The sequence below is a fragment of the Peromyscus californicus genome, unplaced genomic scaffold, assembly GCF_007827085.1.
Source record: "Peromyscus californicus insignis strain IS unplaced genomic scaffold, ASM782708v3 Scaffold_9__1_contigs__length_137607984, whole genome shotgun sequence".
In the NCBI taxonomy this organism is placed as follows: Eukaryota; Metazoa; Chordata; class Mammalia; order Rodentia; family Cricetidae; genus Peromyscus; species Peromyscus californicus.
In genome coordinates, this window is record NW_026294617.1 from 54,005,974 (window position 1) to 54,025,540 (window position 19,567).

Genomic DNA, 19,567 nt, shown 5'->3' on the forward strand with positions numbered 1-19,567 from the left:
CAGAGTTGATACAGAGGCCACAGATGAGTGCTGGTTACTGGCTTGATCCCCATTGCTTGTAAAGCCTGCTTTCTTATAAAACATAGGACCATCAGGTCAGGGGTGGCACCACTCACAATGGGCCCTTCCCCATCAATCATTAATTAAGAAACTATCCTATAGGATGGTCTGTGGCCCAATCTTATGAAGGCATTTTTTTTTTGCTTACTCTTTACTCAATCTTAGTTTTTATTATTCTCAAATGTACTTTTTCTCCCTCTGCTTGCCACCTCCCCATCTCCCCTCAGAAAAGATCAGGCCTCCAAGGGACACCAACCAAACATGGCATAACAAGCTACAATAAGAGTAGGCACACACCCTCATATCAAGGCTGAACAAGGCAACCCAATAGGAGGAAAAGATGGCCCCTGCTCCCACTGTTAGAAATCTCACAAGAACATCAAGATGCACAGCCATAAAATTATATGCACAGTGTAGTAGGACAGGCCCATAGAGTCAAGGAAATTGTCTCAAGGGAATTGCCAAGATAGGCACATAACATACTTCCTCTGCCTGAGGGCCTCGCAACAGGTGCTGCAGAGTTCCTGATCCAGGAGAGTCTTCCTGAGACCTAGCAATAGGCACTGTCAGAGTTCCTGATCATGCCCAGCCAATGAGGGACAGCCATGCAATGCCACCATATTGGAACACAGCTTGGGTGCTGAGAGGAAGGTATATAAGGCCTTCCCCTTTATTGAATAAAGAGTTTGTTATTTGTCTTCAACTGACTCCTGGTGTCTGTGCCCTTGATGCTATGCCTTCTCACCCTATCCCCCAAGGGAGCCATTAGGATCCAGCAACAGCCGAGGACCTAGGTCAGACTACTACAAGCTCCCTGATCTCTGCAAACCCCTTTAAGTCCTGGTCAGATGATTCTATGGACCATGTTCTTGTGGTGTCCCTGACCCCTCTGGTTCCTCCCATCCCTCCTTTTTCTCCTCTGCAGGACTCCCCAAACTCTGACTAATGTTTGGTTATGGGACTCTGTGTCTGGTCCCATCAGCTGCTAGATGAAGTCTCTCTTATCTCTGATAACTATTCTATTATGCTGTGTTCCCAGAATATTCTGCAGGCAGGACAAACTGTAGGTAGAAAATTTGTGTTTGGGTTGGTGTCCCAATCTCTCCATTTGAAGGCTTGTTTGGTTATAGAAGATAGCCAGTTAAGACTCCATATCCCCCATTACTAGAAGTCATTGCTAGGGTTACTCTTATGGATTCCATGGAGTTTCTTTGGACTAGGTTTCTACCTTGCCTCCCAAATGCCCCTAATTCCGGTCATCTCTCTCAGTATATTCTACCCCCAAACTGATCCCTCGTGTTCCTAACCCCACCACCTGCAAAATCTATTCTATTTCCCCTTCCCAGAGAGATCTCTCCATCCTCCCCTTGAGCCCTCCTTTTTTGGATCTGTGGATTATAGCATGATTATCTTTTATTTCAGAGCTAATATCCACTTATAAATGAGTACATAGCATGTTTGTCTTTCTGGATCTGTGTTACCTCACTCATGATGACCTTTTCTACTTATATGCATTTGCCTGCAAATTTCATGATGCTATTGTTTTTAACAGCTAATACTCCATTGTGTAAATGTACCATATTTTCTTTATCCATTCTTTGGTTGAGGTACATCTAGGTGGTTTCCAGTTTCTGGCTATTATGAATAAAGCTGCTATGAACATAGTTGAGCAAGTGTCCTTGTGATAGGATAGAGCATCCTTTGGGTATATATCCAGGAGATGGTACAGCTGATTCCTGACATATAATGATGCCCAATTTTCTGAGAAACTGCCTAATAAAAGAGAAAGTGGGGAATAGCCTTGAACTCATTGACACAGGAGACAACTTCCTTTTGGATGTGGAGCAAGGCAAACGAACATGCCTCCAATACTGGTGGAAGTAAAAACTTGTACAGCCATTTTGGAAAACATATTCTTATTTGAGGTCTCCTTCTCTCAGATGACTTTAGCTTGTATCAAGCTGACAAAAACCTATCCAGCACAGTTGGTCCTTTGTCAACCTGGCACACAAACACATCACTGTTAAACTACAACACTTCCTTTCTCACTCATCCCCAAGATCTAACGTTAGAAAACATTAATGACTTTAAAAGTTCCACAGTCTTTATAAATTCAAACACATTGAAAGTTTAATCCATTAGAAATGTCGAGTCTTTTTTTCAAAAAAAAAAAAGAAAAGAAATGTTGAGTCTCTTTTGAAACCCTAGAGTCACTTTTAAAAGTCAAAATCTCTCAAATGTGGGCTTTCTAATTTCAAGAGGGAAGAACCAGAGCACAGTCACAATCTGAACAAAGTATAACCAAACTCCAATAGTATAAATAACAAGCAATTATCTAAGGCTCACTCATGATTTTCTGGGCTCCTCCAAGCGGCTTGGGTCACTTCTCCATTTCCTCTTTCTGCAGCACACACATGTTATCTTCTAGGCTGTGGCTGGTTCCACTCCACTGCTGCTGCTGCTGCTGCTCTTGGTGGTCATCCAATAGTGCTGGCATCTCTGAAACTGCCGGCATCCCTTGCTGTAACTGGACTGCACTTTTACCAATAGCCTCTCCTAGGCTCACTCCAGCCCTGACACACAGTGAAAAGCCTCAGCTGCTCTCCATGATCCTTTTATGCTTTCAAAACCGGAAACACATGAGTAGCTCTTCCACTACCAAATTTGGCTGCCAGCACAAGGTACAACTTTGGCCACTTCTGGAACACACCTTCTATGTGCTAACCCTGAGGAAACACTTCCCATATGAATTCAACTCGGTAATGCTGCTCTCTTCTTAATCACTGCTAATTTCTTAGCTCAGGTTAATCAGCATCAATTGTTCCAGTAATGCAAAGGTATCACCTCAGTAGTGCTGGTCTCTTGTTAATCATAGCTGACTCTTCAGCCCCAGATAGTCAGAAAAAGAGAATCACAATTCAAATTAGCAAAAGGCCTTGATAGAGTCTTGAAACTCCCATCTGTAACTTCACAAGCCAGGCTTCCAACTTCTGCCGTGCTCCCAGAATTCTTACTTTGCAAGCTCCTAAGGAGCTTTCCACTGAGCTGCCAACACTCAATGGATTTTCTAGACTGAAGTTCCAAATTTCTTCTCAAAATTCCATCTCAAAACCGTGGTCGGATCTCTCATTGCAATACCCTATTATGATGGTACTTGTTTTAGTTATGATTACTATTATTGTGGTGAAATACAATGATCAAAATCTGCTAGAGGAGATGATAACAGTTTATCATCAAAAGCAATGAGGGCAGGAGCTCGAGCAGGGCAGGAATGGTAGGCAGGAGCTGATGTAGAGGCTGTGGAGGGGTGCTGCTTACTGGCTTGCTCAGCCTGCTTTCTTTTAGAACCCAGCACTGCCAATCCAGGAACGGCACCAGCCACAATGGGCTGGGCCCTTTCATATTAGTCACTAGTTAAGAAAATGTCTTACCCCCGGGTCTTATGAAGGCATTTTCTCAATTGATGCTCCTTCTCTCTGATGACTCTAGCTTTTGTCAAGTTGACATAAAACGAGCCAGTCAACTATCAAGTATTTTCATGTCGTTGTCTGCTTATTAACAGGTTTAATGAATATTGTTTGAATGTAATTGACTCACATAATCTCATAGAGAGTAGCACTGTTAAGAGGTGTGGCTTTGTTAGAGTGGGTATGGCCTTGTTGAAGGAAGGGCTTTACTATGGGGTGGACTTGGAAGTTTTCTGTGCTCAGGATACTGTTCAGTGTTTCAATTCACTTCCTATTGCCTGCAACATATAAGACTCTCCGTTATTACTTCCATCCCATGTCTGCCTGCATGCCACCATGCTACCCGTCATGATGATAATGGAATGAACCTCTCAAACTGTAAGTAAACCACCACCTTGTTATTGGTTTTTTATTCTTTTACTCTTTGGGAGATCTGCCACCCGGCTCCCACATGAATCACATGGAAGCTTATTCTTTCTTATGAATGCCTGCTCTTAACTTGGTTTGTTTCTAGCCAGCTTTTCTTAACTTAAATAATCTGGTCTGTGTTTTGACTCTGAGCTTTTACCTTTCTTTGTTTCTGTATAACACTTCTTTCCTTCTTAGTCCATGTCTGGCTGTGTAGCTAGGTGGATGGCTCCTTCCCTCTCTTCTTCTCAGATTTCTCCTCCTATTTATTCTTTCTGTATGCCAGCCCCACCTATCCTTTCTCCTGTCTTGATATTGTCCAATCAGTATTTTATTAGAGCAATCAGGTGTTTTAGACAGGCCAAGCAACACAGTTTCACAGCGCTAGACAAATGCAACATAAAAGAATGCAGCACATCTTTGCATCATTAAACAAATGTTCCACAGCATGAACAAATGTAACACACCTTAAAATAAAATTCCACAATACCACCCCAAATAAATATTTCCTTTATAAGAGTTACTGTGGTTATGGTGTCTCTCCACAGCAATAGGAACCCTAACTAAGACAACATTATAACTCATCTAATGTAGTTCTTTTACAAATCTAGACATTTCTCATTGAAATAGTAATATAAATACTAGCATTTCTTTGGAAAAATATTTTTGCTTCAATTTTTCCACTCTTCCTCATTTGATAAAATGTAACTTTTAAATCATATTCCTTACGATCAAGCATGTTTTGTCTATTCATTATGATTGAGTATATTGAGATGTCTTGGTAATTTTTATGAAGTTTAAGTATTTTTATAATTCCAAATTTATAAGCATTTTAGGTAATATTTATAAAACTCATGTAGTTGGTATGCAGATTAGTCACATGGTAATATTTTAATAAATTTTCTTTATTTTTCTGTCTCTCTGTGTGAAAAATATTTAAATAACACTCATTGATACTAAGCTATTCAAATTTTCAAATAATTTATTTCAAGTGGTAAAATATTTGCATATAGTCTAAAAGCAATTGCCATGACTTTAAATTATCTGTAATTTATTTAAAATGCCTATTACTATACAATGACTATATACAATATGATTTAAAATAACGATGATAAAAATGTCTATATACATTCAGTCCAAATTGAACTTTTGAAAGAATAGTATTGATATTTGACAAGTTGAATAAGCAGATGAAGGACAGAGGGCTAACATGTGTGTGTTCTCTCTGTGTATAAAATCATGTGTATATTTTTCTGCATTACTTTAAATTTTTTTGCAATATTATGAAGCTTTATTTCTAAAGAAGGAATTTCAGGTTTTGTCTGGCTGAGCTCTAGAAAGTTAATTTAATAAACAGTGCAATAAGTAGATTATAAAACAAAATTGTCTTGTTATTGAAAGACAACTCTGATTTTAAAAAGGAAAAAAATTGTAGAGAAAACATGTGTTAGAAACAAGGATTCACAAACTTGACGAAATATTGACTGAGAAAAGAACTGACAATTGGTAAACTTGACAAGGTGTGTGACTGAGGGAGCTGGTCTGACATTCCTGAGAAACCATGCAGACCTTATTTAGAATTCCATAACTCAACTTGAGCCAATTTCAGAATCACTAGTGTTGGAAATTTTGTAATATTAGGTACACAGTGTCATCACATTTCTCTCATTTCTCTAGAATCATTCATTTATTCACTTTTGAGTTTTAAGACTCAAATTCTACTTTATATGAAAAAATAAGCAAATCACACTTGCAATAAATAATTCATAAAATGAGAGTGTTCCTGCCCAATTTTCATCAAAATAGTGAAATGTTAGTTGAGTGGTTGCCTTGACAAAATATTAAGGACATGATCAAATGGAATGTGTGGCTTATTGTCAGAAATATGGATTTGGAGGTAATTTTGATGGTCAGTTTTTGAAATTTAAATTTTATGAATATTAACTCAGAAAAGAATAATTGAAATTATTTTATTTTAAAAAGGTTATAAAGTATACCAAAAAGTTATAAAGAATATGATCTCATCATGGTATACAGATACACACACATACACACACACACACACACACACACACACACACACACACACATTGATAGCAGCAGTGGACTTAGCTATATAGTTAGCATACAGTGACTTAACTGCAAATATTTGCTTCCTTATTTTGCAGCTCTCAGCAATGGAAAGTACTCTTTGTATAGCCATTATTTCTACATATTTCAATAGAAAAAAACATATTTAAATTAAGGGCCTATACTCAGATGACCTAGTAAGTGACATTTGTATTCAAAATTATGAAAATAGTTAAATTTTATCTAGGACCAGAAAAAGGCAAAGCTGCCTAATTCACACAACTGAAGTGAAGTAAATGTTCAGGAAATCAACTTGAGGACAACGAAAGCAAAGAAATATGAGCTGAGATGGGCTTACTAATGCTATATAGAGTTGGACACACAAGGGTGAATGGGAAAATGAGTTTTTGGTGTCAGAATGTGTATCTTACCACTGTGGAGCACCCCAAAGATTAGATGTGATGTGTGGCTATGTCTGTAATAAGACTTTTGAGAAAGTTTGATGGGCTGTAAATCTCTGCTAATAATATTCAGATACTCAATACTCATAGAGAATTTTTTCAACAATTGTGGACCAGGTGCGCACGTGGGCTGTGCACACCTGTGAGCATCTCTAGGAGTCTACATGTTTGAGAGACATTGGCTACAAGCCTATTCAGAATTGGACCTGAAACACTGGCAAAAAAATTTACTTAATATTGAAACACTGAATTTTACTTAATATAAAATGAAGTGGTTAAATGATTATGTTTGGAAACTGAGAATTTGAAACATTTTGGAATCCTTATTTATTTTTGTAACTTGAAAAAGTCATAACAACAAATCTAAACAAAAGTAAACTTTCATAATACATTTTGTCATTTGGAGCTCTTCTGTAATTAAAAGTAGCACCTTTTATGTCAGAGACATGCTTGCAAAACTAAGGTAATTTGTCTCTTCAGGTGGCTTTTCTACCTTGTGACAAGCTTTCTGTTGTCTCTGTCATGGCATCATTACAATATTTCTAGATGGATGACACTTTGTTGCTCATTGAGACTTTATTTAATTACCTTAAATTGACTTTACAGATGTCAAATGTATTGTTTTGTGGAAGGGATATGAAGCAATAGTGTCAAAAGTCAGTGATGTGAGCTGCTTTAGAACTGGAGACCCGAGGATGTGTTTATCATTTGACATGCACAAGCACAACTAAGTATAACCACACAAATGGTAATCCTGTTCAGCTCACAATCGTGTGTCAATTTCTTACCATTTGGTGACTATAGTCACTGTGTGCCATGACTTTATTGTGCAAAATAGATTTACTCAGGGTATATTTTTTTCAATGTATGCATGCTGCTTTACTGACGTTAAGACAATAACACAATCATTTGTTATTTCCAAGTAGCGGTTTTTAGTTTGAGACCTATCTAATGATACCTTAGCACTCATTTGGAACTCCAGCACATTCAACTTATGTGTGCACATGTGAAGGCTTGAGGTCAAATAAGGTGTACTTTACCACTCCCCACCTTAGTTGTTGAAACAAAATCCTTCACTAAACCTGGGGTTCCTTCTTTAGTTTAGTCTGACAGCCCAGGGAGTACCTGAGATTTGGCTTTATTTTCCCCTCACCTCTGGGGTCGCAGACAGTTGCCAGGACAGGCTTTTGTATGGGAATTGTGGATTGAATTCAACACATCATCTAATGGGAACAGATGCAAAGACTCACAGCCAAAATACTAAGTGGAGCCAGAGGAACCCTGTAGAAGAGGGAGTGGGGAGGATTTCAGGAGCCAAAGGGGTCAAGGACACCATGAGAATACTGCCCACAGAATCAAGTAAGCAGGGCTCATAGGTACTCACAGAGACTGAAGCCACTGTCAGGGAGCCTATATGGGTCTGACCTACGTCTTGCATATGTGTTATAGTTGTGTAGCTGAATGTTCTTGTGAGACTCCTAACATTGGGAGTGAGGTTTGTCTCTGACTCTTTTGCATGTACTTAAGACTTTATTCCTCTTACTAGCTTGCCTCTTTCAGCCTTAATATGAGAGTTTATGCCTAGTCTTGTTGTAACTGTTTATGCGGTGTTAGGTTGATGTCCCTCAGAAGCCTGCTATTTCTCTGAAGAGAAAGGAAGAGGTGGGGATGTGGGGTGGAGGAGGGTTCATGGGAGGACTTGGAAGAATGGAAGGAGGGACACTGTGGTAGGGATATAATGTATGAGAGAAGAATAAAAGAAAAAAAAAGATGTCATGCTTGCATAACAAGCAATTTACCCTCTGAGTCATCTTCCAAAGGGAGATCTCAATTATTGTGAAATCAGATCCTTGCCTCTGTTTAAGAGACAAATGTATCATAAAACATACAGATCAGTGTTTCACACTAAAAGATCTTCACAAATACTTTTCTATAATACACATAAACATCGAATTTACAGTTGTATTACATTGATAAAGCCATGAGATTTTAGTGTTCATAAATTGGCATCAGTAAACTTGGAAAAGATGTGAGTGGTCAATTGTTTTGGTCAGCTGGTTGTGCTAATGGATACCCTAGTCTGAGAAAACAAGATTTCTGAATGGTCAATAAGGATGTTTCCAGAAGGATTGAGTATTTGAACCAGGAGGCTGAGCAATGAGGATCCCTGCACACTGTTGGGAACTGAACTTTCCAGTCCATTGAGAAACTACCGAAATAAGACAAAAGTGAGAGAGAGGCATCCACTGTCCTTTCCTGAGCTGGAACTTTCACTTTCTGACATGACATCAGATAGCACAGTTCCTGGTTTTTAACTATGGTATTTGCATATTTTAACTATGGTACTTGCATCCTTCAACCTCCTCTTAGAATTTACCAGATCATTCATTTTCTTTGAATTTTAGGATTTCATATCAGTGTGAATTATGCCCCATGACTTGCAGATATCATGCTGTATGACTTCTTCATAGCCAGATGAGTGAGTCTCTGATAATAACATTTTTCTTAAATCTGTCTTTATATTAATATAGATGAATGTGTGTGTGTGTGTGTGTGTGTGTGTGTGTGTGTGTGTGTGTATGTGTGTGTGTGTATCACTCTTGCTAGATCCTAATGGCTCCTTCAGGGAGGGGTAAGAAGGCAGAGTGTCAATGATAGGTATCAGGAGTCAGTTGAAGGCAAACAACAGGCTTGTTTATTCAATAATAAGGAAGGTCTTATTTACTCTCCTTCCAGAACCCAAGCTGTGTCCCAATCTGGTGGCATTGTGTGGTCATCCTTCATTGGATGAGCACAATCGCATGATCAGGAACCCTGACAGTGATCAGGAACTCTGACAGCACCTGTTGGTAGGCTCTCAGGCAGACTCCAGGTTGACTCATAAGGAAGTACATTATGTGCATGCCTTGGCAACTAGTTTAAGCCTATTTCCTCAACCCTATGGGCCTTTCCTACTACAAATCACCAAAATATATCTATGTATGTTTCTATATTTCTTTTGTCCTGTTTCTCTGATGCACCCAGTGCAACTCTCATAGGAGGAATATGCATTTTGTCTTTACTATCTCATTTCATGTTAGGAAAATCATGTGAAGTCATGCAAAGGAAAGCTTGTTATATAGTGGTCATATACTATATACTATGTATTACTATGCACCCCTGCCTTGTTTCTTATCATTGTGCTTGTACTGTCAGAAATTTGCCATAAATTGCTTACTGGTGGTGGAACTCTGGTTTAGGGTTTAGTCTTTTGATGCATAGCTATATGATACCTTTGTCTTTATACATAAGGCTGCTAACGTTGTTTCCTCCCTGTTTTAGAGGAGTGGGAAGATTTAATTTATTAGCATGATATTTTTAGAGTGGAGACCTGGTACTGTAATGCCTATTAGTTACAATGAAATTGCTTTGATTTTCGTGTGGTCAGAAATTGAAATTTCAACTTAAAATAAGCTATGAATTAAATTGAATGTAGTTTCAGTAGAAAATTTCCAGTGCAGGCTATTTTCCCTTGATATGAGAACATACAGAGAGACACACACACACATGCACACACCAACAAGCAAGTCCACTTGAACCCTAACAAGTAGGAAAATTTCTTTATTTACCTTAAACAGAAATAAGGGAACTTGTGCTAAAAGGGCAGGAGACACCAGAATGTATACTTCCTATGAAAGTGGAATGTAAAAGCTAAGAAATATTTGTGAAACAATCCCTAGACAATGAAATTATAGAGACTCCTGGGAGAAATAAGCAAAAAAACCCTCAAAATTTCTTTCCTTAGGAGGGCTCATAATCCAAGTCTGCAAAGAAATCCCACATAAAGAAAAATCTAATAATAAAATCACCAAGAATTGCTAAAGATATGAGGTCACAGTTACTGAGAAAGCCCAATGTTGGAAGGCCAGTCAAGACAGCAGGTAGGAACTTCAGTTCCAAGTAAAAAACTCACATGGCAAATATAAGGGCATATAGCACAATAAAATAGAAGAATTATATGATATTTTAAGATGTATCTGTGAATTTGTATGTGCAAGAATGTGCACATCCCATGACCTCACATTCAGGCCAGAAAACCACCTTGGATGTTATTCCTTGCTTTGTTCCTTATTTGAGACAGCTCTCCAACCTGCCCCCGCCCCACACACACACACCATTTTTTTCTGCTCTTTGTTACAGGATAGCTATCTGAAGAGATTCCAGGAATTCTCCTGTTGCCACTTCTCATTATCAGCATCTCATAGTGGGAGAGCAGGGACCATCCCATCTCACTAATGTACATTTCACTTACAGTATTAGCTGTGATTATAGCAGCTACCATGTCTAGCTTTAGAGATAGGATCTAGGAATTGAATACTTGTATGGCAAACACTTTACCAAATAAACAATTTCCCATGCACCCATATATGCAAATTTTAAAAGAATAAAGAAACTGTACACTCACACACTCACACACACACACACACACACACAGAGGAGGGTAGGGGAGTAGGAAAGGGAAGAAAAGAGAAATGAAGGGCACTATAAAAAATAAAATGCAAAGTGGTGGAACAGCAAATAAATTACAAGAAGATGATTACTAAGATGAAATATGTAAGAAAGGATAGAAAATGAAATGTGGATGTATACATGTTAAATATTGGGAACTGAGGTATCTTTGAAAAAGATTAAGAATGTTTAAACCATAAATCAAAATTACAATATAATCTCACAAGGTTTTCAGAAGGAAAATTTGAACAGGAAACTAAAAGTAAAATTAAATATTCAAAAATGAATGGAAAAATTAAATCAATACTTATTTTGAAAAAAAATGCTAGGAACAAAAAGAAGATAATAAAGCAGAACGTTTTTATGCACAAGCAAGAAATAATGTAACTGATAGTGCAATTACCAGGAAAAGAGAGAAAATAATCATGGGTTCAAATTATAGGTGGTAACGATTTAAACTTCTACACTCACATAAATTTTAAGAATGAGATATTATGATAATATTAAGAAAATATTCTGCCTTGTATTTTCAACCTTGCAAGTAGAAAATGTAGATACATTAAAAAATTAAATTTAGTTATTATAAACACCAAAAGTGCTTAGACCTGGATGGGTAATAATGGAAGCAATCATTGTCTACCACTTTATTTGATGCTAAAGATATTTTGAAAACTTTCTAAACCACATTTCACTATCAGACAAGTTTATAATTTTGATTTATAATGGCACTATAGAAAGAAAAATGTGATATCAAGAGATATATGGGGGACTGTGGGACCCTGTGAGCCCTGTGACCTGTAACTCCAGGGAGAGAATCCCAGAGCTAATCTGCCTCACTACCTAGAAAGCCTCAGGACTGCATGGTATATGGGTTTTCTTATGCCAGACAGGTACCATGAGTCTGGCCTCACCCACCTAAACCTGAGGAAGGCGTGCCATGTTACCTCCTATCTCCACAAAATACTGCCCACTTACACTCTGACTAATGTATATGGTACTTACCAACCTCTCGTTGGACCTGGTAAGTCTTCCACAGAGTTCTGAAGATAGGCAACATGAATCTTCTAAGGTTGCCAAAGGTTTGCTTCTAGGCTCAGAAGTTGCAACTATCCCTATCTGATTTGCAACCGCTTATGAAATCCTCTCCTGTCAAAAATCAATTTACAGAATCAATGCAATCTCCATCAAAATCTAATGCAAGTCTTCACAGAAACTGAAATAAAATAAAATTTCATAGGAAAAACATGCATGTGTGCACGAACACACACACACACACACACACACACACACACACACACACACACACACACCAAACAAACAACAACAAAAAATGGGACAGTTAAAACAATTCTGTACAATAAAAAATTACTAGAACTATTACAATCTCTGGTTTTTGGTTATGAGATAAAGATCTAGTTATTTTTTAAAAAGAAACATCATAGAACCTACATCCAGTAACTCTGAGGGAAGCAAATGCAGAGACCCACAACAAAGCAGTGGATTGAACTCCTGGAGTTCAGTTGAAGAGAGGGAGGAGGGATTAAAGAGCAAGGGGGGGCGGATCAAGATCATGATGGAGAAAATCATGGAGACAGCTGACCCCAGCTAGTGGAAGCTCATGGACTCTAGGCTGACAGCTGGGGAACCTGCATAGGACCGAACTAGGCCCTCTGAATGTGGGTAATAGTTGTGTGGCTTGATCTGTTTGTGGGGCCCCTGGCAATGGGACCAGGACTTATCCCCAGTACGTGAACTGGCTTATTAGAGCCCATTCCCTATGGTGGGCTCAGCCTTGATGCAAAGGTAGGGACTTAGTCCTGCCCCAACTTGATATGCCAGTCTGTGTTGACTCCCCAAGGGAGGCCTTACCCTCTATGAGTAGTAGATGGGGCGTGGGGTGGGGGTAAGGGGGCAGGAGCAGAAGAAGGGGAGGGAAGGGGAACTGTAGTTGGTGTGTAAAATAAAAAATAGATAAACAAATAAATAAAAAATAAATAAATGAATGAATAAATACAAGAAGCATGGTACTAGCATAAAAACAAATACATAAGTCAACGGAATATAAATAATGACCTGTGTGAGTCTACCTTGTTACAGCTACAGATTTTTGATGAAGAGGCAAAAAAAACCCTACACACTGAAGAAAAATCAGGTTCTTCGACCAATGGTGGTGGTCAAAATGAATAGCTATGGGTAGAAGAAATTAGGTACTTATGTTTCATTTCTCACAAATGTTAGTCTTCACATCCACAGAGAAGTGTGGTTCTTACTCTCACGAGGGAAAAGTCTCTTTGGAACAGATTGAGACTATAACAGAAATCACAACCAATCAAAATGCAGATTTCTGGCACCAGTCTTGAAGGATTATCTACAAAACACTCAACATGTAAGACTCAGCAAACATTGTAGGAAAGGGACTGAGAGATTGCAGAACCCAGAAAGTCAGGGAGTTTGCTCTGAGACTGTCTCCTAGTAACATCAGAAACTACAGGTTTCACCCATAAAGTCATGATTGCTTAAGCATGAGCTGAACAAGGACAGCTGTAATAAATACACCAAAGGGAGAAAAACCTTGAGGCTTCTACTACAAGCCACTAAAGAATTCTCAGAATGGGAAACATGTTGTGGAAGATATAGTCTTTCTTGAGTAAGAGCATATCAACTGGTTATCCAACACAAAGTGGTCAGCCCTGAAAACATACAAACAAGTAACTTTATACAGAATGATCAGGTTGTATTTATTAATATATATGTTTACATATAAAAACATATGCATAAATTATCAGTAAATAGACAATGAATTTAAAAGGAGAGCAAGGAGGAGTATATGGGCAGGTTAGGAGGGAGAAGAGGTAAGGTAAAAATTATGTTATATTATAACCGCAAACATAAGAGAAAAGTGAAAAAAAAGAAAGAAAGCTCAATTCCAAATGAAATAAGAATGATAACACCAGATCTGATATCCTGAATCTGAGAGGGAAGAAAGTTGGAAATGCACTTTAACTTACAGGTGTTAGAGAGCACTTTCTGAACAGCATCTCTCAACACAGGCATTAAGACCAAAAATTGATACATGGGACCAATGAAGCTAAAAAGCTTCTATACAGTAAAGAACACCATCATTCAAAGAAAGAGACAGCCTACAGAATGGGAAAAATATCTTTTTTTTTTTTTTTTTTTGGTTTTTCAAGACATGGTTTCTCTGTGTAGCTTTGTGTCTTTCTTGGAACTTGCTTTGTAGCATAGGCTGGCCTTGAACTCACAGAGATCCATTTACCTCTGCCTCCCGAGTGCTGGGATTAAAGGTGTGTGCCACCACTGCCCGGCCCGAAAAAATGTCTTTTCTAGTTATACATTGGATGCAGGATTACTATTTAGAATATACAAAGAACATTCAATATAAGAAAGCAAACAATTTACATCAAGCAAACAAGTTACAAAATGGAGGATGGTCAATGGATACATCTACAGCATAGCTCCTGCATCTACACCTCAGGGTAGTGTTGGTAGAAAGAGTGTAAGGTCCAAAGTACCAGAAAGTCTGATGTGAAGCAGTCTTCAGAGAAATGGCTTCATGAACAAGATCTAAACAATGGCAATATCAATAGCTATTCTAATGAGGAAGGGATTCTTTTCTTCATGGGATCCACCTCTAGACAAAAGAGCTACAGACAATTGATGACTTCTGCAAGATGATGAGTTAACAACTTCCAGGGATGAGCCCATAACTGATTGTCCAACACAAGAGGTTGAAACCATATACTCACATATAGCAAAAAAAAAAATGGACTCAACAGACTATATGTATATATTTGTAGATACAGCGTTAATAATCAGAGAAGAGGCTATCAATTTTAGAGTTGTGGGGAATGTAGCAGGTGTAAAGGGGTTGGGGTGACTTGGAAGGGGCTGGAGGGAGGAAAGGCAAAGGGGAAATAGACTGAAGCAATCGCTCCTTGCTAGCTTTCATAGTGCTTGATGATGTCATGCATGCTACTGCAGGAGAAAAATAATCATTAATCTTACCCAGCCATGAACCCTGTGAGCTATAATAACTCTCCTGATAAGACATGCTCACTGGTGCAATAGTGGAATTCATAGGAGGGGAGAGTAAAGAAGGCAAGGTGGAGATTGATAACTAACATTAAAAGCCTTTTGAAAGAGCCATGTGGAAACTTACTGTAGAAGCTTCCTAAAATGTGTACATATATAAATATTTTCAATAGAGTTCAACTAGAAGAGGGGGATAATTCTCTACCTAGACACCACACTACATTCTATCAAATAATACCTGTGGTACTAGGAATGGGTTACCTCTTTTTGGGTTGTTAGCCAATGGAGTCCTATAGACCACTAATATCGCAGGCTATTGCTTTGTTCTTTATTACCCTCTAGAACTTGAGAATACAACCCTGTTGCTAAAGATATCACACATTTGAGACAAAAATACGTGAAAAATCAAGGGCATACTGACCTAGAAGCTTTATAGTGGCTAGCTATCATAGTGCTGGATGATGTGACACATGCTACTGGAGGAGAAAAATAATCATTATTCCTACCCATCTGTGAACCCTGTGAGCTATAATAACTCTCCTGATAAGATTTGACCAATGATGCAACAGTGGAATTAATATTCTTTTTTTTTTTTTTTTTTTTTTTTGGTTTTTCGAGACAGGGTTTCTCTGTGTAGCTTTGCGCCTCTCCTGGAACTCACTTGGTAGTCCAGGCTGGCCTCGAACTCACAGAGATCCGCCTGGCTCTGCCTCCCGAGTGCTGGGATTAAAGGCGTGCGCCACCACCGCCCGGCTGGAATTAATATTCTAAGAATAACTTGATTGGATTTTTAAGGCCCACTCCGTGAGATGGAACCCATGTTTGGTATGATCATATGAGGCAAAAACTTATGGTTAAATAGGCCATAAACCCTTAAAAAGAACCTAATACAGTTATTCTGCTAAATGAACATAGTATGAAGACAACTCCCAGTGACATATCATTACACCAGTAGATAATTCATCTCTCAAACCTCATCAGAGAAGCTGGTATCTGCAGTAGATTTTTCTTAACACAGAGACCCACAACTGGAAAAAGCACACAGATAAGGAACTGTAGATGACTAAAAGGGCCATTTATGTCATAGCCCTCCTTCCAAAGTTCAGGAATTGTGGTGAAAGAGGGGGGCAGAAAGACTGTAAGAGCCAGAGGTAGAGGAGGAGTTCAAGAAAACTGTCTTCTATATACCACAGCACAGATGCACATATGAACTCACAGAAATTATGACTTGTATGCATGCATTACAAAATGTGCAAGCTCAAACCAGGCAACATCCTGTCGTGGAGTGGGAAAAGTGGGCATGAAGTCAGTCCCACAGCTGAGGAGCTAGTAGTAATTGATAGTTGCTGGGAGAGGGAGGTTCAGTTTGCTTTAAGGGTCTGAGTTCTAGTTATTAGATCACTCTCCGGTGCAGGCACACAGCCAAGATTATTTAAGCCACACAAAATACAGTTAATGGATTTTCTCAAGGGAGGGAGGGAAAGAGTGAGAGAAAGATAGAGAAAGAGAGAGAGAGAGAGAGAGAGAGAGAGAGAGAGAGAGGAGAGAGGTTGTTGGATGGGTAGGGGTGTGGGAATGAATCTGAGAGGGATTGGGAAAGAGAAGTAAACATGATAAAAGTGCATTGTATGAAATTCTCACAGTAATAATAAAAACATTTTAAAAGGAGGTTCTGCACATCCAGGAGCTAAAGAAACAAAAACAAGTCAAATTCCACATTAGTAGGTAGAAGGAAAGAGAAAGAAAATACTGCTGTATCAGGTCTTTCCTCCTTAGCTCCATTATGTCTGGATTGAGCATGCTCACACATATCATTGCATTTGTGGTCCCTGCTTTGGAAACCTTCATTTTGATCTGCTGCCACAGAGATGGGAACAAATCAGAACAGGAGCCTGGTCATTATTGTCACAAACTGGCAATGTGTGCTTCAGAGAACCCTATGGCTGGTAATTCTGCTCACTTATATTTATAAGCTATTAAGATATGTTACATGGATATAGCAATAGACAAGATGAAAGACTGAAGCACTGATAGAAAATTAGGTGATTATATAATTACTCATGTGTCTGTTTTTCATATGTTTCAACAAAGTCACTTAACATCAGCATTGCAAGTGAAACTTGTCCAAGGTTCTTACCGTTAAATTATGTGATTAAGGCATGGGAAGTAGCTGGAGAACAGAGAGAAGGACATGCAACTTAGCAAAAGCTTGAGTTTCTTATGCTATTCTCCATGTTAGACTAGGAAGAAGACCATGCCGATGTTTATCTTTTCATTTTTAGCACTGTGCAAGTGTCTTGGAACTTGTTAGATAAATAATAGAAAAATCTGGAAGCATCTTGCAAGATTAATGAATGCATAAAACATGTCAAACATTTTCCTTCAAAGTGTTAAATGTGTAGGGTCCCCCTTCCTCTTACAGTTTTTGTGGTTGTTAAAGTAGAAAATGAACAGTTCAGAAGTGTTTCTCATAGCTGGAGATGTCTTTTTAAACTATTCATCTGCTGTAGCTAGTTACCTACCATGGGGTTTTGTCAGCACCTTTCTCCATTGGGCTCTCTAAACCACTTTTATTCCAACTGCATACTCTCAGAACAATTCATTTGAAGGGTAGACATAAACCTTTTGTCTCAGGAAAGCAATAACAGATCTGGGATAATAAATTCAGAAAGATAGTATTGAACTCATCACATAGGTCTTTAAGGTGGGTTATGCTGATTGTGGCTGTCAGGAGCAGAGTAACAATACTTTGTGGAGTATTCTGGCACACATTCATCGGTCATTATAACTGCAGAGAGTACCTTAATTTCTTTTGGTTTGAACAATTTTTTGTAAAATTCACCGCATTCAAGAAGAGGAGATTGTTTATAGTATTTTGAAATCTAAGTATCAGTAATGTTCTGAAAATTATTTTGGTAAGATTTGGTTTTCATTGAATGCTATATTTCATGTGGTACAAACTATATTTCTCTATGACACTCCTAATTTCCTAGACATAATTATTAATCACACTGGATTTTCCTCTAAGGAATATAGTGATAAACTTTTTAGGCCTATACTGATAGGTGTGTGTGAATTAAGGAGAAATATATGCAATACCAGAGAAAAGAGGAGCAAATGTGAACTTAAAATTTTCAATAAGGTTTTTTGATACAATGATACAGGCATTAGTGACATGTTTATATTTATCAACATGAAACGTAGTCTTACTGCTAAACTCGTTGTGTAGCTAGCAGTGTTTTCAAAATTCATTGAAATAAATCATTTTCACCATTTTTACAGTGAGTTGCCCGGGTGTTGCATCACTTATCAAGATGAAGCAGTTCGTGGGACTGGTCTGGCAGAGGAAGGACCTATTGACTGTGTAGTCAGAACTGTTATACGGTGATGAACACGAACCTTGCCTCTTGCCGCGCTCCCTTCGTCTCACAGCATTGCAGCTGTGCTTGGCAACAGCATGCCAGATGGCACAGAGACATCAATTGATTACTGCTCAAGAGCAATGTCACCTACCTACAGACAAATTGACAAAGACAATGAGATGTTTGCAGGCCTGCATAAGCAAACCTACAAGTAGATTAATGGCTGCATTTTGAAACTATGTGAAGTTCAGAAACTTTGGTAGAAGAATAAGTCTGCAAAGTTGACTATGGAACCATGTGTTTTGCTGGATTATCTTTACCATTTGATATTTCTTTTCTTGTCTGTACACCTCTAGGTATACTATTTTTCTTTATCACATGTCATTGTCAATTCCAAGCTCTAGTTCTGCTTTGAATTGTATCCTTGACCATCTTATGGTGATGATCAGTTAACATTATAAACTTGGCCCAGAAATAAAGGCAGCAGGCCCAGAAATAAAGGCATCAGAAAAAGAGCCTAAAGAATCCCAGAATTCACAAGCTGTCGTTGTGAGTTATCTGTCCGCAAAGAATGTCTTTTATGAGTAAGTCTTGTTTTTATAGAAGGCATTTGTTATCACATTTGGTATCCTTTTTTTCTGTAGCATATCTTGGATTGTTTGCACTCAAACTTTGGCTGTGTACTGTATCTAATGGCCTGGAATGGGTGCCAGTGCTGGAAAATCACACATGCCTTGTTACTCAGCTGAACTTCTGTAAATAAGTCTTACTGGCTTTTGTAAAATATTCTCTGGAACTTCTCGAGTGTGTTAGTTTCTTTTCAGATTTATTTCAAGGCATTCTAGAATGAGAACAAAAAAATCTATTTTAAAAAACATAGCATAAGGCTGCTCTTATGCAGTACATAAATTGCTTAGAACTATTGTTTTTGATAAATAGTGTGCGTTTATGTAAGGACAAATACAAAATTGCTTTGGATAGAAAATTGATCCTCTCATTCAAGCTGTTACCAAAGTGGATTGCTTGCTGCAAAGAGGGTTTTGCTTGGAAAACAGCAGCTTATTGGGAAAGACAGTTTAAAGACCCAGACTTCTTCTGTATTTAGTTTCATATTTTAACTTTGGTCATTTAAATTTATTATTATAATTGACTTCATTGTCTCATAAGAACACATTTCTCTTGGTGGTATGAGAAGAAT

At 38.2% G+C, this 19,567-nt stretch overlaps 1 long non-coding RNA gene across 1 annotated transcript in view; it reads left to right on the plus strand.

The window, feature by feature from the left end:
• The window catches only part of LOC128105778 (uncharacterized), a 159,215-nt gene extending 140,050 nt beyond the window's left edge, over positions 1-19,165 (plus strand). The window contains exon 4 of the long non-coding RNA XR_008216491.1: positions 18,290-19,165. This is a non-coding gene — a long non-coding RNA (uncharacterized LOC128105778). The remainder of the gene's footprint in view (positions 1-18,289) is intronic.
• The last annotated feature ends 402 nt before the right edge of the window (positions 19,166-19,567 follow it).